Below are 24210 nucleotides of genomic sequence, written 5' to 3' on the forward strand. Positions count from 1 at the left end.
CAAGTCAGAAAAGAAATGTGATTTTCAAGTAGACTTTTAAAATTAAATTATGGCTTACCATATAAAAAAAATTGCTAATAATGTCCTAGTAATATTAAGGGGTTACCCACTTGTCTGGCTTAAATTTAAAATTTTCTGCTTTCCCTAGAAGTCTGTATAGACTTGGTTCCTTTCTTGGGGCATCCTGTACCCACTCTAAAATACTTATTTATACTGTTGCAGTTGCAACAGAATATATATGTATATATCTATATCTATATATCTGTCTGTATAACTCAGGGAATTAGAGATTGCTGTGATGGGAGTGTTTAGAAGACTGACAAATCAGGTCAGTTTTAAATGTTATTGAATTAATTTATTAATGATGCACTTGGTGCTGATGGGCACTTCTACACAACATTAATCAATACGTGTACCTATACAAAACTATTAACTTAAACAATTGTATTCTAAATGAGCTGTGGGTTTTACAGTATCATGGAGCTGATGCCATATAGTGAGTCTGTATGGCTGGAGTCCCTGGTGGTTTTTTGTCCTGAGGTCAAAGTCAGCAAACCTGAGAGATCCTCAGTGAGGAAAATCAGAACTAAACTGAATTTGTTTTCTTTCTTCTCAGGTTCTCCTTCCTGCCTGTATTTATGCTGTTGCCCTCCCTTTCCTCAAGGGGGAGGGCTTCTCTTCTGCTCGCTGTTTTGCTTATTTTGATTTCTTTTGTCTTCCCACTCATCCTTCTTGTGTAACTCTGCCCACTGCTGCCTTTTGGATGATCACGCTGCTCACATCTTTATGTAAAACTGTGCTTGGCTCACAGTATTACAAAAAACTTACATACTGTTGTTATACCATTTTAGTACACCTATATGCAAGTTCAAGGCAAGATAATATTAATTTTATCCCGATTAGTGTATCTGTGATTTATAGGTGAGACAGGCCTCTGCTTTGGCTAGAGTACTGACACACCTATGAATATCCACTCCTTCCCCACAGAGCTGGAGGGCTGGAGTTAGAGCAAAAGGATTTCTTCAGAATCCAGACGGGAACTTAAAGGGTGAGAATAGTTGGGGAATTAACCCTGTGGCCTGGAGGAACAAGAATGGCTCTAGTGAAATCCTTGTTAGAGTTGTGTGACTGTTTAGCTGGATGACTGTCTTGGGGAAAAATGAAAAATTAGTTTATTGAACTGCATAAAAATGCTGTTGCCATTTTTGTGTATACAATTAATCAATTTTAATGAATTAAACATCTACAAGTACATTTCAAAATTGATATTTCGATATTGCATTTTTGGAACTGAATTTTCCAACATCTAATTAAAACTTTTCCAAAATTTGTTCAAGAGCAACTTTGTTATAGCCCTCAGAATTTTTTCTCCCATTGTAATGTCTGCCCATCAAACTGAAAATTGTTTGCACGGCTTGGCTAGTGGGGATTGCAAAATTTAAGCCAATAGATGCTAACTGATCTGGTCCTTTAGCAAACAATTTCTACTACATTAAATATGACCAGAAGTGTGTTTAATGAAGTGCTTATGACAGTAAATACAGTTTCAGCTCAAGTTTTATTTAATAGAGGATTAAATATTTGCATAAGATTAGCATAAACTTTCTGGAACTGGAGATCATTTATATGTGTTGCATTTATGGGGATTTTTTTGTGAAAGAAAAGGACACCCAAGGCAACAAAAGTGCAACCTAAAATACGTGCAGTACACCGAGTTCTGTAATAAGGGATGACCCTTTGTGTCCTCTGCTATTTCCAAAAGATGGAAACATTTTGAATGGGAGAATCAAGTCAATGAGTTAATTAGTTTGCCATCTATTTCTGTTCTCTGCAACCAAAAATATTCAGGATGACTGAAATATGAGATGAAAGTTGCGCTATACAGATTGATAGGTTTTCTTTTTGTGTGTGTGCATGCTATAAATAAGCATGTACCACTTTAACTTCTCACCAGGGAATAAAGTTTCATCATTTTGTACAAGTCAATGAACATTGCACACAGTGATGACTACATACTATGACATGGTGACTTTTTGTTTCCCTCAACAATATTTTTTGTCACTCTGGTATTTTGGGATCATATTTACTTGGAAGTTGAAACTGCCATAAGACATAAAAGTTCTGCAGTTGCCCTGAAATGGTTGCCGTGTTACAAGAAATGGATGCCACACTGTCATTCTGAATCGACCATTTCACTGTAATGACTTGATTGTTAACCAAGAGATTGGGCATTGTACAGAAGTCTTTCCTACATTTATTGGGCAAATCCAATGAAAAGGACTGTTTTGAGGTCTGTGTGCCATAGACAACATGGCCAGCCTGGAAGAAACATGGATCTCCGTTCCTGCAGTAGCTGGGATAACAGTTTCTGTGGTAGGTCTGCCATTGGCTGACTTTTTGATTAATGTTACTCATAATTTCTCTGAGATATTCTCCCTGTCACCTCCAGTACATCTGACAGGAGGCTGCTCTGCAACCACTGAAAGTCCGGTCAGAAGAAAACTGCAAGTAGTTTCCTACAAGAACGATGTGGCATAACTCAAAAAATAGGTGGACAAGACAAAAGACAAAGTCAGGTTGTCTGTGAGAACACATACCTCCCCTTGCTGAGTCAAGGCTGAACCTGCTTTTGTGATTTACATGGGTGAAGTTACAGCCTTGACTGGGAAAAGAGGGAGAGGTCAATGTAATTGTCAATATTTCATTAATGAGCTGTGAGAAGCATTCATTAAATACTCTGGACTGCTTTGTACAAATATGTCACTCCATGCTGGCATGCGTCTGGTGCCTGTGTTATCCATTATCTGTAGTAAGTAAGCTTCAAATGAAAAAGAATTGTTTTCAGTTTACTGGGCTGTGAAGAGAAAGAAGGTCCTGAGCAGGACTAAGTGCTGTTTTGCCTCAGCCCTCTGTGCGGGAAGCTGAAGCCAGAGCTCAGAGGGATAGGTAGTCCCCTCTTCAACTTTACAAGATGGTTTTCATGCAAGAGCATAGCAATTCACTGTCTCCATTTGAAGTCTATTGTATCATCAGTCATTTCAGCAGAGACTCTGTCTTTTCTGGGTTGGAGAACAGAGCTGAGTATATTAACAGTTTCCTTACACTCTGAGTGTTACTCAGCAAGCTCTCTGAGGAATTTGGGAATTTAATTAGTGCTTATTGGAAGTAAGTTGGAAATTTGGAAATTTAATTTAACTTACTGGAAATTTGGAAATTCAATTAGTACTTACACTGGAACAGCTGTAGGATCTATTTTCTATAAAACCAGCATCAAAACCACGAAAACTTGCAGCTTGTATGAGCCACTGGTCCTTTTCAGAAGATACCAAGGCTGTGCTGTTCATAAACCCTCCTCCTCCAGATTTTCTGAGCACACTGATGCAATGGGAATCTTTCACCTGCTCTCCCCCTCTGCCAGGGCAACATCTGTGGTTTTCTAAAAAGTATTGAGTTCTCTGATAAGTCAAAAGCGCCATCAACAGGCAAATGCAGTGATCTTCCATACAGTATTTACAACCTGTACCCCAAAGTCCCATAAAGGTTTTTAATTTGTAAAGGAAACTCCACAGGAAACGTTGTTTTTTACTTGGAAATGAATTGTTTGTTGATTTGTGTCATGGTTTAACCCCAGCCAGCAACTAAGCCCCACACAGCTGCTCGCTCACTTCCCCGTGGTGGGATGGAGGAGAGAATCAGAAGAGTAAAAGTGAGAAAACTCATGGGTTGAGATAAAGACAGTTTAATAGGTAAAGCAAAAGCCATGTGCACAAGCAAAGCAAAGCAAGGAATTCATTCACTACTTCCCATCGGCAGGCAGGTGTTCAGCCATCCCCAGGAAAGCAGGGCTCCATCACCCATAACGGTTACTTGGGAAGACAAACGCCATCACTCCGAACGTCCCCACCTTCCTTCTTCTTCCCCCAGCCTTATATACTGAGCATGATGTCATATGGTATGGAATAGCCCCTTGGCCAGTCTGGGTCGGCTGTCCTGGCTGTGCTCCCTCCCAGCTTCTTGTGCCCCTGGCAGAGCAGGGGAAGCTGAAAAGTCCTTGACTAGTGTAAACTCTACTCAGCAAGAACGAAAACATCAGTGTGTTCTCAACATTATTCTCAACCTAAATCCAAACCACAGCACTATACCAGCTGCTGAGAAGAAAGTTAACTCTATCCCAGCTGAAACCAGGACAGTTTAGGTAATGATTTGCAAGCATATAAAAGGCAGCGTACTTCCCTTTGGTTTTGACTTCTAAATTATCCTGCCAAGCATCTTTCCTGACAGTGTGCTTTTTTCCCCATATATGAAAGGATGGTGATACTTACTCCTTCTGAGAGCCTGACCTTGTTCCTCAGACTGGCTCTTATCTGTCCATCTTAGTCTGTATGCCTGGCTGTACGCACACGAATGTAGGGGTTATACAGGTGTGTTTCTGTATGTGTACCTACTGGGAATGCATGCTTAGCCGCACTAACTGTTGGACCTGGGGCATGAAGTTGTGGCAGCCTTGCCTGTGTTGAGCTGCCAGATGTAGCAACTCCTAATATGTACCTTTTTCACTTTTAATTTACAGATGTTTCTCTCTCTTAGCTCTTTTACCAGTTACTCAACTTTTCAGGCACTTTTCACGTTTGGGAAGAGAAAACTGTTTCATTGCCTGACCTCTGTTCTTGTAGACTAACGGTCTGAAATGACATTGCTGCCTTAACTGCCGTGCCCCACTGCCCAAATCTTACTTTGTTTCCCCCTTGCATATTGTTGTGTGCAAGTTTTTCATTAAGTTTTGTTCTTCAACAGGATTTTCTCCCTAAACAAGTGCATGTTACTGCTTAGGTAATGGTCTTGTGTAGTCCCTTGTGGGCTGAATGTGAGTTATTGAAGGGCCAAATCCCATCTGAGGTGAGAACTTGCTTGTTGTGAAGAAATACATGGGTTTTTTTTTTGGCTTAAATCAAGTGCCCAGACGAGAAAATCCTGTTGTGATGCTGCTGACTCTTGCACTGGTTTTGATAACAATAGTCAGAGTTTAGCAGTATCTGCTAATACGATCTGTGGGGTGTACAGGTCAGGGCTTTTTAAAAGCAGCTCCTGCAGGTGATTCCAGACCAAATGGGTCTACTTACTGGTTTGCAATCATTTCCCCATCATCATTTCCTTTGATTTTTGCTTTCAGTTTGATAACCTTTCTCAAAGTTTCCCTGACCTGGCTCATCCAGCCCTATGTATTCTGCTATCTTAAAACTGTTCAATTTAACTGGCTCTTTTTGGAGGACTGCTGGGTTCTTTGCTTTCATTTCTTTCATGTTTTCTTGAAACTGTGTTAGAAAAAACACCACATTTGAATCAGTTTTTTCAATAGTCTCTCTTTTCTCTGCATTGGTTAGCTCTTCTAATATTTTTATGTGACTGCAGCTTTATTTCTTGACTTCAGCAACATTTCTTGACTTCAGCATGTGTGATCTGTGACTTAACTTCTCCAGCTCTTCTCTGTTAAAAGGACTTTCTAATTTTGACTGACACTGAGTGTTACTGATCATGAATGAAATTTGTGCTATCTCCACATGAATGTTTCTTAACTCACATACTCTTAGTGCTTGCAAACAATCAGACGGCTTTTGGCAATTTTTTTCAAAAATGACTTGCATTAGGTTGATCTGTTCTTTGTAGCTTGATCACTGAGGCTGAATCATTACAAGTCAGTGTCTCCTGGCTAATTTGCTAAGTGTCATGGTCTAAGGTCAGGGTCAGTTTAAAAATCTTCATTATTTTGGCTGCCTCACTGGAAAACTTCTACAGACTCTGTGGCTATACCTTGCGTAGATTACAAGTTTGTAGTGTGAGACAGTCCTCTGTGTCTGCAGAGTGTTTAGTATCTTGTGGTACTAGCCCTGGTTTTGACTGGATCACTTTGCAGCTGCTGCATCAGTCAGTAATGACTGTCTATAAAGCAGCAATCATAAGTGTGCAAAATAGCCCTTTCAAATGTGTGGTGGGGATAAAATGTTAAGATGAATTAAACCCTTGTTCCTGATACTCTCTCCAGTCATTTTGGTCAATCAGATCCTTGCCCTGTGCTCATAAAATCCTATTTTATCTGAAAAGAAGTCTAAGGATCTGCTGCAAACATCACTAAAATTAATAGAAAAACCCCTCATGATTTAGACTGTCCAGCCTTTGGGGCATGCACTGCAATTTTAATCAGGTTTGAATGGAGCTGAATGCAAGGAATCAGTGGTGGCTTCAATTCCTTGATGCCCTGCCACAGGGCAAACAAGTAATTAGTAGCTGATACCAGTAGTGTAAATGCTCCACTTCAAGTAATACATGAGAAGATATTATGGGGGGAAATATTTAAGTTCATAGTGCAATTTGTAAATGTCTTTGTTTGAAGGGGATTTTTTTCCTAGGCAATGTGAACTAAAAATGGAAAAAAGAGATGGCAGTGGTAAGATTGCACTTGGCATGCTGAACAATCAAAATCTTCAATTCCTACAGCTTCAAATTCTTATTACACTTACATCCTATTGACTCAGTAACCTTTTAATATTTTCCTGTGATTTAGTGATAAATAATTGCTCTTAAAAAGCTACTTGGAGTTAACAGCCTGCTTTCAATGACATTGTTTATGTTTATTACTTTCTCTTCCAAGGTTATTTGGCAGTCATATAGCAAGGTAGCTAGAGATTTAAGAGTTCATTGATAAAGAAAATACAGGCAATAAGATCTTCTTCTGTACATACTCAGGACAGTGGTGATCTGAGAGTTCACTGTGGAAGAAATTATTTCCTTCATGCTGGCATAATCTGAGTCTTTCTAGTAGCCTCTAACTGGTTGACAAAAAGACAAAAGTCACGTATCCTAAGAGGAATGGAGGGACAGAACGACTTAGCAATAAAGGTTTGAGCTCAGATGAGAAAGTTAAATACCTTTTATTTGAGCTATAAAAGATTATTTTAAAGTATAGAAATTGATAAAGGGGGAGAACAAGTGTTAACTTGTTCTGATTATATAGTGCCAGATCCCTTGGAGTGCCAGATAAATTTAACAGAGAGCATTAACTGGAAATTCATTAGGATTTTAAATTTTGTTTCAAATAAGGAAAGTTACCCTCTTCTGGTAGGTCTCCAGAGGACTTTGTGTGTATGTTTGGTATAAATAAACATGCAACAATCTTTGACCAAGCACACTAGGAATTGCTGCCTCTTCCATGGTCTTCTAAAGGGCATTTCTAAAGACCACTCAAATTGCAGCAGCAGTTGTCTCCACTGAGTCAAGAGATGCATTCCTTCAGGCTTGGAAATCTCCATTTCATAAACCAAGGCAATGGAGCAGGTCTTTCTCTCACTGAGAACATTTATGCTCTTTGTTGTAATGAGGTTTAGAAACCACAGGGAACAAATGATCTTCCTCCAGTCACTGCTTTCTTCTCTGTTTCTTCCAAGTGTTACTTGTCATGCTCCTTCCCGCCTTTTGTACAGTTTGTCAGCTGCTTAGCTGATCTAAAGATCTTCCCAGACCATCCTCATTCTCAGATATCTGGTTTTAGGATTTATTTTGCAAAATGCTCCTCTATCCTTACACTTGATCTGACTGGATTTTGCACACATCAGGAAGAAGTCTTTGCCAGATGTTAGTGCCTCATTGCATACACCTTTAGATCATTTTAAAATGCTTTAAAGAATGTATCTAAAGAGCTTTTCTGCAAATTATTAGCAATATCCTTGTGTTGCCTCAGTCATCAGCCAGCCCTGTGTCTGGTGGTGACGTACTGTACATATGCACAGCGAGAAAGATGTCTAGCCAGGAGATCAGAAAAACTAAGTAGTCAGACACAATGAATACATGTAATTGCTAGTGGTTAGATGGGAACTAGAGACAAAGAATTCAGTCTGCTTCCATTTATGCCAGTAGTGAGTGGCTGCTAGCCTGAGATTTTATTTTAATCTCTTTCCCCTTTTCACAATTTAATTTCTGTAACTATTAGGACTATGGGGAAAAAAGAGCCTGTTCTCCAGTTCTTTGATGGAGTGTTTAGCACCTTGCCAGTGTTCACATGCCATAGTTGGAGTAAGAGCATGTATACTGCTTTCAGGGTTAAGCGAAAGGCAGTTCCTTTCTCACTTTTGCAAGATATGTTTTAATGACAGTTTTTAAGATGGTGGGGTTCTGTGTTTATGTGAACACTTGTTTTTCCCTATGCCTAAAACCAAGATGTAAACCTGGCTGGAAACTCAGAACCCAAGGCTCTTTTTTTCTGTCCATTTATGGTTTCTCATGAGACGTTTCTGAAAGGTCGGTAATTTAGAGGGATCCACCTTTTCTTTTGAAGCCCGCTGTCAGTGGAAGTATCCCAGATATCCAATAACTATTTACTTTCTAATTGGTCTGTTGAGTTTTGCCATGGACTTGTCTGTTGCCATGGAAACTACTGAGCATGCAGAGATTGATCTGTCCATGTCCAGAAGCCGTTTGTCAGATCGTAGCCATATTAAAAAAAAAAAAAAAAAGTGTTTCAAAGGTGACAAGCTACAGCCTGGAGCTAGTGATCTGTGTAAGGCTAATGAGGATGTAGGAGAAAGGAGATTCTTTGTCTTCCTGTGGTAACTCCCCAGTTTTCACTTTCTTCCTTCACGCTGTTGTGATTTCATGAACAGAATATGTAGATGCTGTAACTGATTCCCCTTAAGTGATGTTTCCTACTTTCAGCTTTCATTCAGAGATGAGATCATATCTGTCTAGCTCTGTACAGTTCTCTCTGGTCACTAGGACATAAAACATCACAGTAAACAACCAAAGTTTCATGTAGCTGTGCTCTATTAACATGTGTGTTTCCAAAATGTTAGTTTAGGTGAAAAAGCCTGGATGCTGGTCTGAAATTTGGGTTTCATCAATCACAAGCTACTTCTGGAATCATGCCAGAAGTAAGTGGATGACTTCTGAGATGAAGGAAATCTTACGTAACCTACTTAATTTCCCCAGCCCCAAAAGTCTGTTAATCTATAAACACAGACACACATTAGCTGCCTCTGCTACATTATGACCAAGTAGTTGACAAGTGATAATTATGTATGGAAGCTGTTAGCAGTGGGGATGTTAGAGAAATCCCTTGTGGTATGGGTGTGACCAGGAAGGCCCTGAGCACTTCCCCAAACTATAGTTTAGATGTCCTTCTACAGACTTAGCAAACTACTCTGAAGAGAGGAACCTGTGCCACATAACCCACATGCTGTGGCTCTCAGGGGCTGGACTAGAAGCTGCTGAGCACAGAACAATTGAAAATGCAGCCATGGTGTTTCAACACCTCTTCAATTTTACAGGCAAAAGAGGCTCTTCCCTGAGGAGCAGGTATGCTCCACAGCTTCCCTGGCTGTCCAGACAGGCAGGAGGGATTGAGATGCAGGTCGGTATGCTAGGAATCAGTCCCTACTAGTTTATCCAGAGATATTTATCTCACTGAATGCCTGTGTTTGAAAATGAAATCCCTGTATCTAGTACTGAAAGTCTCAGCTTTGATTTGAGCTATATGGAAAATTTTGACCTTTAAGAACTGCTGACTTGACTGGTTGTCACGTGGCTGTTAGTGGCCCTCAGATGCTCATTGTTCAGAGAATCATTTGGAAAAGAGCAGAGAAGTATCTGCATGTCTCAGCTCAATGTTAATATAATTATCCTTTTCTTCTGGACTAAAAGAATGGTTTAGCACAGGGCTCATACCGTAGGAAAGATGCTCTTCCAAAGAGCAAGAAAACAACGATTTTTATGATTCCTGCAACTGAGAAAATAAAAAATGGAAACATCCAATTCCTCTTTTTAAAAGCTCTTAATAACTAGTAGTGGTAATACAAATGTAAAGAGCATGGAAAATGCTAGAAGATGATTCTGAAGCACACATTCAATTTTTGTGCAGACTGGAAGTAAATTCAAATGTGAAATGTATCAAACATAAGGGCTCAAAAAGGAGAATGTAAACACTGTCCTTAAGTTATTAAAGTTTAATCAGTTATATCCATAAAAAACCAAACGGAAATAGCAGAGCAAGGAAAAAAATCTAGTTCATAATATATTGAAACAGAGAGTATAATTTGAAGGAAACAAAGTGCATACTTAGAGTGTCTCATATACATTTATTTAAAATAAAAGTTTTAGTTGAACCTGTTCAGAACACTCAAAACTCAGAACTCAGTGAATAAATCCATTAAAACTAAAGTCATAAATGTAAGATTTGAAGGAGAATTAAAGTTAGTACATTCAGAAATGCTTAATAGATAGTTAAAATTAGGGAATTCCATAAAGATAGCTCATCTAATGGATGCACCAAAACCTTTTTGTAGAATACTTTTTTTTTCCTGATGCAAATACCCGTTGTCAGTTGATTCTGTGCAATTATTGTTTGGGCTTACTGGACTCACTGTAGCTCTAACTTGTGGCTGTGAGCTGGGGTTTAAGATTATGTTTGGGAGGAGAAAGAACACTTGAATATCTGTGGGTATGAATTCAGCTAGCAAGGTAATAAAGTTCGCACTTGAGAGTAAGTTTTTTACAATTTATTTAGCCAAGGATAGGCAGTGTAGTTTTATTGCATTACAGAGAAAACAGAAAATCACATTCTTCCTCCATTCTAGAGTGCTTTGAGTTCTGTGTATTTAGTAAGTATCATTGTTTTCATTTAGATGAGGAAACTGAGGTTTGGAAAATGAAGTCCAAAAGCAGTATATCAACATTTGCATAATCATTTCCCTAATAAAACCAGTAGCTGACCTGATGAAGGCCTTTATGGAACTAGATACCAAGTCCTTCTCAGGTCAGGGTACCCGGAGGAACTGGATTCAGTTGTCAGAAAAAAGCTGTGGTGGGACTTCAGGTTAGTGATGGTTTTGAGATAGATCAGTCTAGATCTTCTCCCGTAGTGAGCTCACCCAGAGTTGTGATGACTTTCTCTCTCATGTGACTGCCATGTTTTGCAGCATGGTGCTTGCCCTGAACATGCTCCATTGCTCTCTGAGAAAAGGGATGAAGGTGTGTTCTCTTTGTAAAGGGTTCTGCTTTGCCCTGCCTTCAGAAAGTGGCATAGCCCACACTGAAAACAAACAGATCTTACGTATCATCTGCTTCATGCCATAAAAAGGAAAACTGAGGAGGCAAACGGGGCCTCCCAGCTATTCCCTGGGAAAACTTCAGAGCAGAGTTGTAATGCTTGTGACATCTCCTAAGGCCTGAGCTGGAGAAGCAAACCTGTTCAGATCTTCTGGTGAGTGAGCAGCCCTTTTGTGGCCTGCCTTATTTCAAGAGGAAGCAGGCTTTTCCTCCTGAGCTCTGCCTGTCTCCTTTTCGGGGTTCTCTTCCCAGATCCTGTGGCCTTCCTGCTGTTGTGAAGTTTGGCACAGCTTCTAGACTCCTAAGATTTGGCACAAGCCCTCTGTGTTACTTGCTAAAAGGTTGTTTTTCTAGATTTTCTCTGTCCACTTCTGAACACATGAGATTCTCTTGCCTGTTCCTTTAGGAACCTCTGGGATGGTTTTGTATTATGTATCAGTGTCCTCTCTGAAGCTTAGCATACCAGCTTGTCTTCAGAAGTACATAGTTCACAGACATCATGTGACATGTGATGTATTCTCTCTCTTCATTCCTCATGTTTTCTATATGTTGAGTTAACAAAGCATGGTCTGGGGATTGTAACTGCTGTTTGCTTATGTGGGTTGTCAGAGCATGAAAATTGTTTTAACACCATGTGTGCAGTTTGCTCATTCTTTTTAAAACCATGTAAAGTTACAAAACACTTTAGTACCCTGTGTCTAAGTCATCCCTCTATTTCCTACTCCTAGGCACAAGGATATGATCATGTGCACATGAAGATCTTGGTATCAAAAGAGCCAAAGTGTCAGAGTTCAAAATGTTGAAGCACAATTATTTAGCAAAATTCCCTCCCAGCCCCAACTTCATCTTAAAGACTCTCCAGGTACTTGATTCAAATATGGTCTGCAAAAACCTTTCTTTTTCATCTGTTCATCTGACTGACTTCTGCTGTGTTGGCATCTTCCTAGTCCTCCTTTGTTCAGCATGATCTTGCTGTAGTACTGGGCCCTGCATAGGAACTGTCCAGAACTGTGATTTTTTACACTCTCCAGTCTTTTTTTTTTTTTAAGTGAAAATCCCCTTTTGTTATCTTTAACCCTACTTTTCTGTGTCTCCTTCTGGTTAATTCTGCTGTTTTCTTATTTCTTCAGAATGTTTTGGTACAACTGTTATGAAAGACATGAAACCTAATAATTCTGAGTTAGACTTTTTTTTTTTCTTTTTTTTTTTCCCTTTCCTTAAAGAAAAGCTGCGTTGGTGAAGTAAAAAGCTTGGACTTGAAGTGAAGGAAGTGAGGAATTTTAGAAGTTGGTAAAATTAACAACAGGTCATACACCCTAGAATGTTTCCTTTCCCAGACAGTGTAAGGTTTTGCGACAAGTATGAGAAAGTTGTGAGGGAAAGCATTGCTATGCTTCTAAAGCATTTTCAGGTGCAGAAATGTGTCTATTATTTGCTACACTGTTATACAAAATATTTTAAATGTCAAGTTGAAACTGGTCATGCTGTACCTGATGACACTTTTGCTTCTCATTCTGTTCAAGTTTGATATAATTCCTGTTCCCTCTATCTATAATAAACACAGGTCTGTCATTATGTCTGAGGAATGTAAAAAAAAAAGAAACAACCAACAAACGCCTCCAGAATTTAATCTCTAATTTAAGTTTTTTAATGACCTATACCAAAACTGTCAACAGCACATAGTAGATCAGGATGTGCTGAGCAGCAGCTGTGAGAATATAAAGATCTTTGCTGTTATCAGGGGCAGGGAGAATAGGGAAGTAGTGAGGGAAAAGAGAGTAATTTGTTAAAATTTGATTACCCAGCTTCTGGTTTGTTGTTTCCTCCCCCCCCCCCATTATTTTTCTGAGTGGGACAATCATGGGGTGGTAGATGTCTAGATATGTTAAACTAGAGCTAACCTGTAGTTGGGCAAATAATTCTTGCAAACCTTTTGTAACGAAGAAAAGAAGATCAGGTTCTTCATGGACTACCACCCAAATCTTTTTCCTCCCAAAATATCCTACTGTGCTGAAAATACCAATCTGCTTTTATTGAGAGATTCAGAATTCTTAAGCATAATTCTTTCCTCACTTAATAACATTCACCTAAAAGCTTCCTCTTAAATACTCCTGCCAGCTCTAAGCAATGGCACCCCTTCCCCTGACAGTAGTTACCTCTGTGTTCCAGGTCTGCCTGAGGTATGCAAATGCCACTTTCCCCTAGGGCAGTTCTCTGGGTTTCAATATGGATAAGTCACCAGCAGAACCCACTTCCCTTGCGCTTGTCTTCTTTTATCACCTGCTCTGCAAGACACTGAGCTACTGCCTGTTCCAATGAGTAGCTGCAAGAGTGGAAGAGGGCTACCCTGAAATGGCCCTAATTACTCCAAAATGGCTGAACCTGGCTCCAGATGAGTCAGAGCTGATGCACCTTGACGAAGGAATTAGCTTTCTCTAATGGCTGAACATGTAGCGGCTAGGTCTGCTCACTGTTCATTTCTCTGAACCTCCTCAGCAGAAGTTCAGGATTATTATAATTTTTTAAGCTTACTTTTAGCGCAGAATTTCCCATCCTTGATTGTGAGCTTTTATGAATTATCCAGTGGCAATCTGCACATTGGTATGGAATTGATTAGGTTGGTTGGTAGCAGAAGCTACAGAAAGTTTATTTTTAATGCCTTTGTGCTTCTTACTTAATTCTTGTTTGGGAAGTTGTTTTTTTCTCCCTCTTCAGCTGCTGGTGCCTAATAATATCTCTGAAGTTTGTCCCAGACACAACACAGAACTTTATAAAGGGCATGCTGGAGTATTTCAGATCACCTCTTTAGTGACCCTCTGCTTCCTCCTAATTACTCAGTGCACTGTGAAGCCTATTCACTTTCAAAATTGGGAGAGGGATATAGGAATAGAACAGTAATTAGCTGTGAGACAGAGGGCATAAAAGATGACATTCTTCAAGACAGATACACTGCTCTTCTTGCAGCTAAAATTGTCATATTTCCATAGAAACACAATATCTTCTAATGCATCTGAAGTTCAGATCTTTCATAAGAAAAAAGATAACATAAAGCCAAGAAATTAAAACCCATGTGATGATGCACAAGCAACAAGAGGTAAGAATGAAAGATACCAGAAAGAGCTTAACTTTAATACTGCCTAACTTCTGCTTGTCTGAATTTGAACCCTTTGGAATGTAACCATTAGTGTCCATCATCAGTGATATTTTACCACCTTTTCTGAAGGAATGACCCTTCCGTAAAGGAAAACAAGGTGTAGATCTCAAAAGCTAGAGGAGCTGTGAAGTACCTGTTGCATACAGTATGCTTAGATGTGAGGTGCTGGTGGGGATCAGCCCAAATCTGTTGTCATCACAGAGTGATTTATAAGAGGTTTAGCAGAGAAGACATTTCATAGGTGAAGATCTAGAGTGATCTAGAGTGATCTAGAGTGAGAAGAGATTTTCACTTGTTAGGTGAGAGAGCTGTTCATTAACCAAACAAATGCAGAAAGTGACACCTGGATTAAAAAGAGAGACTCCTTGAAGAAACTGTAACTGCTTCAGCTGAGAGGAAAAGACAGATCATTTAATGAACAGGAAGGAATGACCAAGCTTTGGAAAGAAAGATCAAGTCTGTCTCAGCTCTAGAAGTCTTCAAAAGGCCAGGGTGGCTGTACAAGCCAGAATGAGCCATGAGAAACAGACTCTCTTTAATGAGTAAACAGAGATTCTCCAGCAAACTATGCATTAGGAAAAATGATGACTCAGTCTACTGGCAGGGGAGGGAGACCACTTCTGATTTAATTTAACCATAAGTAGTTTAAAAGTGCTTTTTCCTTCCTTTCTTCACTTAAGTCTCTGTAGGTGTTTTCTATACTGAAGGTTATGAATACTTTTATTTGTGTTTTACTTTAACCTGGCTTGAGTTAAGCACGATTTCACAGTAAACTGGGTAGCAAGACATTCTTCACACAGCAGCACAGTGAACCTGTAAACCAGGACACTGGGATTCTACCTGCCTCCCTGAACATTGCATAGAGTAACCCAGGGGTACCAAGATATGTCCCGATAGGAGTGAGTTAACAGCTAGAGAAGTGGCATTAATGTTAAGAGAGTAAGAAGCATCTTCTAATGAGCAAGGGTATCCAGGCAAGCTTTCTGGTAGTTAGAAAATCACTTGGGAGCATTCTTTTCTACAAGGATTTTCCATAGTGTCATTAAAATTTTAACTAAAAAGATCCAGGAAAGGGGAATTTTACGTGGAGTAGTCTGGCTTTGGCTGATGTTTTTACAGGAACTCAGGTACTGGAGAGCATAACCCTACCCCAAGGAGACCAGGAGTTGATGTTGCACAGAGAGGACAAGAGACTGGTAGAATTGACACAGTTCTCTGATAAGGTCAGAGGGCTGATGTGCTCTCTGGTCTTGGGTTTTTTGTTTTTTTCAGTGTTGAAATATTTAGAGAGATTGGATAAACGCTGCTTATGCTTATAACTTTTCTAGTAATAAGTCTAGTTTGTAGTCCGTGATCAATAGTCAATTGATACCTGCTGTTGCAGCAGGAGCTAAAGATTATATTCAAGGTAGTTCAACAGGTGTCTGCCATGCAAACATTCTGGGCAGAAGGGATAGTCTCAAGCATTGGCATATGTACTCTCACATAGGTGCAACGGCAAATTTAAGGGCTGATGCCACATTAGTGGAGAGAAGTCTCTGTTGGAATGTGCAAGTGTAAAGAGAGCTCTGAAACCTAGTTGTGATTCAGCAAATACTCATACTGGTTACGGTAACATACAAATGTTTAGATTTCATCAGCAGACCTGATTTCAAAGCCTGTTCCTTCTAAAACTTGGAAGATGTTAACAGTAGAGTAAGGACAGTCCTTTTTTAATTACAGAACTCTAGTTAAAAGGACATTATAACATTTGTGTGAGATATGTATAAATTACTTTGGAACACAAAACTTCATTTAAAGAAGTTGCATGTTTTTGAACATGTTTGATATGACTGTTTGCATGATTTTCACTCTGCATCTTACAGGACAGTATTGCTAGAACTGAAAAATTAAGGAGGGGAGCTTGTTTGACTGACTCTAATGTATATGAAAGTGAGTTGAACTTACTGACACCTCCCTCCACTCCCACTTTTAAGCTGGAGTCAGTGGATGCAAACAGGATGAGGGAAGACCCAAATTCAGACCTCTTCTGTATTGAGGATGTCCAGATAGATCACTCACTTTTCCCAGAGGAATGCCCAAGGCCTGATTGCTAGTAGGTGGGGTTGCAGAGTTCTGGGCTCATTGCTAATTCATACTCATAGTATGCAAAATGGACCAGTAATAAAAGAGAAACTGAGAGCATCCCATCTCTGGACTAAATCATTGATTTGACTACGTATGTTATCTTCAGAATAGCCAGCTTTGAATTCTTCTGCATAAGAAGACTTGAGATTGAATCCTACATAACGGGTTCATACTGTTCTTTATTTATCATAGAGAGCAGGTGTCTTCTGACACACAATGTGTGTCAGGTCAGTAATCTGCAGTGTACAGCTCATAAACAGGTTAAAACATTTTCATTTTTGTTCAGGTTGTATAAAATTTTGGTTTTGGCTCCTTGAGAAACAAAATTATTGATCTGTGTCATGTTGGACATGACTATGATGAAAATATCATTAAAGGCTGCTTATATGTGCTTCCCCTGCATATATTTTTTAGGTTAACTTAGAGATGCTACACCTGGTATGATTTTCTTAAGTTTTCCACCAAAAGAGTTTTCAACTCTCATATTATTGATACCTACTTAGAGTCCTTGGTTTACCTAAACCAGAGAATGTGGCTTCCTTGAGTCAAAACGAAGGCCTAGACCCACTCTCTCAGTGTCGCAGTTTGTCCCTTCCTTTATTTCAGTCTTATGGTTTTTACTGCGTCACTGAGTTTTTAAAACACAGGTATAAATGCAAGCATCATAGACTAATGTAACAGAACAAAATTTTATTACAATAAATATAATCTCTTTAAATCACTGTTTAAGGTCATATTTTCATTCAGTGAAGGGAAGTCTGCGATGTGGTACCGTCTAGCGATACTTAAAGGACAACACTTCAAACCATTCTTCAGAGCACTGACATTGTTTCAGTGCTAGTATGCATTAAAAAAAACAAAGAAAGAAACATTTCATTCATTCTGGAAAAAAGCCAACAAAAAAAAAAACCCCAAACCCAACAGTATTTTTTCTTCCTGATAGCTTTATTGTTACTATGAGGAAGATAAAGAGATGTAAACTTCTGGGTGAGAGAGAAGTGTTTCACACTCAGTTATGACCATTGCTTCTCATAGATCTGATTTATTTGCATCATAGATATCAAATGCTTTAAATTCAAATGGTTGCAATTCATTATTTTAAAAATATATTTCTGGTTTCAGGCCTTTTGTATTTTCCGGTTTTTGCAAACCTGAGAAATACAACTTCATGTTTCTTCAACACTATGGAAACACTGGACTTTATCATACAGATTGACTTGTTTTACATTCAGACAGCCAGCTTATTAATGAGAAAAAAAAATTAGCATAAAATTGTGCTGATGTAGTACATCATAGGATAAACATTAGGGCTGTTGGTGATAAACCTACTTAATGTTCTCAATGGTAAGGTTTTCGTTTTAAAAAAGGTCTCAGGCATTTCAGATGTATTCAAATGCTATGCCTTAGGTTTATATTGATATTAAATAATCCCCTGAATACAGTACAAACATAATATCAAACTTCCATCGAGCTCTAATTACCAAAGAAAAGAATGGCAGTTTTTAAGTATCTGGTCCTCAACCTCAAGGCAGTGATGTTCTGTTTTGTTTTGATTTTTGTCTGATGAAAGAAAACAAAGGAATATCTCAGTCCACTTAGCAGTAACAAAGGAAGATAAATGGTGTGATGTGATTCAGTCATGCGGCTGCGTCTCCTGGTTCAGCAACGAAGAACTGCTCAGAGTGACTGCTGGGCAAAGAGACAGGCTCTCGTATGAAGGACTACACAGTCAAATTCCCTGTGACTTCCGTGAACTGTAACCAGGCCTATACAAACAAGGACCTAACTATCATTGTTCCTGATCATTCATGGTATTTTCATTTTGAAAGGAAAGTTGTTGTGAATGGACAATTGAAATGCAAACAGAAATTTGCAATTAGCAGTCGTGATTTCCTTCTGCTGCAAATAAGATAGACTGTGGTTAGTCTCCAGTTCTGAGCCTTTTTCTGAAGCTTTTGTTGGAAGGTCTTGTCTGAACCTTTGGTGTGTACCATTAAGTCTTTCAGCCACACCTTAGCTGAAGCTTATCTAAGTACTAACAGGCTTTCTAATGTACTTCTCAGTGTAGTTTCTAGGCATACAACAGGGATATTAAATTAGCAAAACTGGAAAATGAACACAAGTGATTTCTAGATGTAATTAGTTATACCATGGCTGCTCTTTGTTGAGGTATCTGCAATGCAGATGCAGCAGAAAAAGGGGAGAAAGGGAATGTCATGTTCAGGAAGGGGTAGCTTGCTTTGAAGGCTCGTAAACGCAGTTCACAAATTAATTGAAATATTGTAGTAGCAATATCTTTGTAAGGTCACATATTCTTGCTGTGATCCACTCAAGTTTTAGCTTTTGAAATGTACAGTTTTGTTTCTTTTTGAAGTATTTTGTATAGCCTTCTCAGAAATTGCATAATGGTCAATGCACATATGCTCTTTCCGTACTACCTTTTCATGTGCTCGATAAGATCTATACCACTGTCTGGGTTCACCCAGCACACTGTTTAACCACCACTACTGTAAACTCATTACCAGCATTTGTGGGTGTGTAGCTCGACATTGCACAATCTTTTCAGAGCAGATGATGAAGATGCATGATCACTATTTCAGGCTGCTATAGAAAGTGGGATATGCACATTGCTTCTGGAGGAAAAATATCTTTGTTTGGTGGTTTTATTTTTTGCCAAAGATGATCATTTGAGGCAAAGGTGAGGCCACCCTCTCCTGCCTTTGTAGGGACCTGTGAGCAGTTACTGCAACCCTGGATGAGGCCACTGACCTGCCCCTAAACTATCACTGAAGTCCAAGGAAGGAATAATTAAGAAAGGGAGTGGAGAAGAATGATTTCTAGATGCAGAAAAGTGAACATACTCTCTTAGAAACCCCTAGGCCCCAGCTCTGCCTCCCCCGACCCTGTGATTCACATCCAGCCTGCAGAGGAGATGCTGCAACTCCAGACACCTCTAATGCTGTGGCAGCTGCAGAGGCCAGTGCTGCACATGCAGCATCCTCCGTCTCTCCCAGCCAGCACTTTCTAGGTGCAGCTGAACTCTGTACCTGGACTGCTGTCTGATTTCCCTCCTTTTCCCTTAGACACCTAATACGGGCCAAAGTATTTACCAGCAATTTATTTATTACTCTTCCATCCATCTGCTCTTTAGCTAATTGCTACTTTAGTAGGCCGGGCACTGAGTTCACAGGGTTAGCAAGTTATGTAGCCAGCCTTGTCTGGGTATGAGAGAGGAAAAGGGGTAACTTTAATCCAGAATTCATTAGCACGTACTCATTCTCACTCTCATTTACAAGCCCCTTTATTGCTTATTTTCAGTTACGTGCCAATACAGAAAGTAAAATTCCAAGGGGGAATTTTGAATAGGAGTGAGGTAGAGGAGTTAGTGTTGTCCTGCTCATGTTCCTGGCAGAGAAGCACAAAACAGTGGAGGGAGAGTGCATGGACAGGATACCAGCCTGGTGCTGTGGCTACACAGTAGGTAAGAGTCCTGTTCCCTGTTTGACTTGGGAACTCATTTCTACAGCTTCCATTTTCCTTCCATTCAATATTCATGACTATGTGCTGAGCTAGATCAGAGAAATCATCAGGCAAAAAATGAACCTAATTTAAAAAAGAAAAAAGTAAAACCGAAATGATTAACCAGGTTCTAGCAGATCAGCAAGATCAGCTCTGCAGATGTTGGTGCAGGGAAAAAAGGAGGAAGGAGAGAGGTAGGACAACTGGTTGCAGTAACAGTTTGAATCTATGCTGGCTTAAACTGTGTGACCTTGGCCTGACTTAGGCTACTGCACATCATATTCATGCTTGAGATGAGATTTCTGTGCTCTGATTTTAGATTTGTGTGTGGGATTTATTCTTGGGCTTCAGTGAGCGGTCATGCCCAGGACTCAGGTTTAACTATGGCAACAGGATAGCTTTAGACATAAGCCCTAGGTCTGTCATTTATGCAATGTAAAAATACCTTTACCCTAATTTTCAGCAAATGTTTCTCTCTCAGTTTTGAATCATAGAATCATAGAATGCTTTGGGATGGAAGGGACCTTTAAAGGTCATCTAGTCCAACCCCCCTGCAATTGGCAGGGACATCTTCAACTAGACCGCATTGCTCAGAGCACCATCTAGCCTGGCCTTGAACATTTCCAAGGATGGGACATCTACCACCTCTCTGGGCAACCTGCTCCAGTGTTTCACCACCCTCATCATGAAAAATTTCTTCCTTGTGTTCAGTCTAGATCTACCCTTCTTTAGTTTAAAACCATTACTCCTTATCCGGTTGCAGCAGGCCTTGCTAAAAAGACTATCTCCATCTTTCTTGTAGTCCCCCTTGAAGTATTGAAAGGCTGCAATAAGGTCTCCCCACAGCCTTCTCTTCTGCAGGCTGAACAACCCCAGCTCTTTCAGCCTTTCCTCATGGGAGAGGTGTTCCATCCCTCTGATCATTTTTGTGGCCCTCCTCTGGACCCTCTCCAACAGGTCCATGTCCTTCCTGTGCTGAGGACCCCAGAGCTGGACGCAGTACTGCAGGTGGGGTCTCACCAGAGCAGAATAGAGGGGCAGAATCACCTCCCTTGACCTGCTGGCCACCCTTCTTTTGATGCAGCCCAGAATACGGTTGGCCTTCTGGGCTGCGAGAGCACGTTGCCGGCTCATGTCCAGCTTTTCATCTACCAGTACCCCCAAGTCCTTCTTGGCAGGACTTCTCTCAATCCCTTCATCCTCCAGCCTGTACTGATACCAGGGATTGCCCTGACCCAGGTGCAGGACCTTGCACTTGGCCTTGTTGAACCTCATGAGGTTCACACAGGTCCACTTCTCCAGCTTGTCCAGGTCCCTCTGGATGGCATCCCATCCCTCAGGTGTATCAGCTGTACCACACAGCTTGGTGTCATCTGCAAACTTGCTGAGGGCGCACTCGATCCTGCTGTCTATGTCATTGATGAAGATATTGAACAGCACTGGCCCCAGTACGGACCCCTGAGGGACACCACTCATCACTGTTCTCGATCTGGACATCGAGCCATTGACCCCTACCCTCTGGATGCGACCATCCAGCCAGTTTGCTATCCAACAAACTGCTAACACTTTAGCAAGTGCTTAGGTATTTTACTGAGGAAAACGTAGTTTTGAAAGCTGTTATTGTACACTAGAGAACCTTCAGTTCAATGCTAAGATGGCAAGGTAATTATTCATACTTTGAAATTTATCATAGAGTCAAAAAATACTTTAGGCCGAATGGCACCTCTGGAGCTCATCTAATCTGGTCCAGCTCTCTGACAGACGAAGGGCCAGCCCCAAAGATAGATCTGTTACTTACACTGTTTCTTTTTCAGTTACTTGCTATTTAACTGTTACAAATTAGCATATCTTCTTACAAGTCTATCACTACTTTTAAAGAAGTGAAATTGAAGCTCAGTTTTCAGTCCTCATGCTGCTCCAGTAATATCATACACTCTGTTCCAAGAACCATATGGAGCAGGCAAGCCAGGACAAGCATCCACTGTGGAAGTGTCCAGTGAGCTGAGTGACAGGCATGTTGTAAAAATAATGACGAGAGAGGGAACCCCTGATAACTGAGTTCTGCTGTACAGATGAACCATCTCCATAAAACATTGAGAAAGAGAGAGTTTGGGGATTTCTCTTTGGATTTTTTTTTTAGCAGTTCTGCTTTGTTTTCTGCTGCAGTACTGCAGTCTGAAGTCTACATCCTGCAGGACACTGCAGTTCACCAGCCTGTTATTAAAGCTGACTAGAGGTTAAAACCTGGGAGTTTTTAGAAACATTTTTAATGAAAAATGTCTATTCATATAAAACAACTCCTTTTACAAGAAGACAGTGGTTTCAGTGAAATTTTATTTCATCGAAAGGGGTTTCTTCTCAGCCTCAGGCTGATTCAAAGTGGAGATTGCCGGCAACGCCGTCATACCTTCTCCTCACCACAAACCAGCACAATGCTAGTCCCTCTTCTCCAAATTCTGCTGAGCAGCCTGATTCTGGGAGGGGAAGGGCTGAAAACTGAGTCCTTCCTGTCCTGATGGGTCATTTTGTTTGACAACGGGAAAACCTCAAATCTGGTCTGTTTTGAAAGAGCTTTGACTTTCTTTAGTATTTGGTATATGAGAAGAAATTAAGGCAGTAATTTTTTTCCAGACCTAAAAGAAATAAATATAATTAATAATGTATATTTTATATTAATAGATTTATATTATATTACATTACATTACATTACATTACATTATATTATATTATATTGTATTGTATTGTATTGTGTTGTATTGTATTGTATTGTATTATATTATATTATATAAATAAAAATATATAGAAATATATAGAAATCTTGCTTTTACTTTTTAAATGAAAAACTTTAAAGATCACGTATTTATTCTCATGCAGGATGGCAGCTTTTTTTACTTCTGAGTTCCATGGGAAAATGTTAGTTTCCCGTAATCGGAGCATGTGGGTGCCAGGTGTGAATTTTGCAGTACTAGTGAGACTTTTTCTTCCTTCAGTCTTTGCTAATAGATGTATATTTCCTGTTCAGGTTTGTATTGCAGAAGTTTAAACATATTCTTGTTTTGAAATCCCCTTTTGATATTGTCTGTGTTTTGTCTCTTCATTGTACCTTTATCACCTGTCTCACAGTGCAGAGAATTTTCTGAGATGTCTTGGTCTGTGTATTAACACATCCCTTCCAAATCACAGCTAGTGACAAATTAAGTCTTATCTTAAGGACTTCTGTATTTGCATTCATGGGATCAATTTTTTTTTTTTTCTGGAACTGGAACTGAAAAAGCATATAGGATTGATTTGTAGGGTAGAATTTATTCTCCTGAATCCCCTTATCAAAGAGATCTGTAAGTTTTTATTGACAGTCCTACCTTAGAGTATATCAAAAAACCCTCAAGGGAAAACACAGTGAAAATGTTAAATTTTCTAAGAGGATTTTTACTCACAGTCTCTCTCCAACAGAGATTTCTTAATTACCTTACTTTCTGCAGAAAAACAGGTCTTGACACTGGTGCTATGAGTACCCTGTGGCACCAGATCTACCCCTGTGGATTTGTGTCAGGATCACCGGAATGAAGAAAGTGGTCCCTGTCACTACCTTTATTGCCAAGGAGTTAGTTTGTCATATTTTTGTGGGCTTTTACTGGTTCTGCAGGGCAGCTCAATGAATAGCAAAGTGTATGTGAACGTTTCTGAGTATAAAAGTATATCCAGTCTTTTCCTTAAATGCCTTAGCTGACTTAGGGCACTAAGAAACCACTACATTTCAATGCCTGACAAAAATAATCATGACACATGGCAAGAGGAAGGCTATGATCTGGTGCAAAAAAAGAAAATAACATTGCAATTCTGGTTTGTGTGCTTACAGCCATATGCAGTATGCAGTGATACTGTGCAGAATGACAAAATGCTGTTCACTGGTTAAAACGTAAAGTGCTGTACACATATATATCAGCAACAGAGAAGTAAGAAATTTTCTGTAACAGTTTCCATACCTGAAGCCTTTTTTGCTGCACCAAGCATGGTATGCTAACATAGTTAGAGTAGTTATTTGCTTGGCATGCTATTTGGTCTGTTAATGCAATCGAGTACGATAGTATTTTTGTAAGAAAGAGTTGTAAGTATTTCAGTTCACTTTTAAATATTTTAAGGTCAACTCTAACTGCATATTTTGATTAATAACACAAGGAAATATGCCCCACTCCAATAATCAGCACTTTTTCTGTGCATTTCAAAGTTCTTTAAAACAGCCAGGGAGGAAAATAACCAACACGCCTACCCAGCATAAATTAAATGTGCCAACGGGTGAACAGAACTCATACTTCAATTTT

This window comes from Platalea leucorodia, assembly GCF_965183815.1.
Source record: "Platalea leucorodia genome assembly, chromosome: Z".
Classification (NCBI taxonomy): Eukaryota; Metazoa; Chordata; class Aves; order Pelecaniformes; family Threskiornithidae; genus Platalea; species Platalea leucorodia.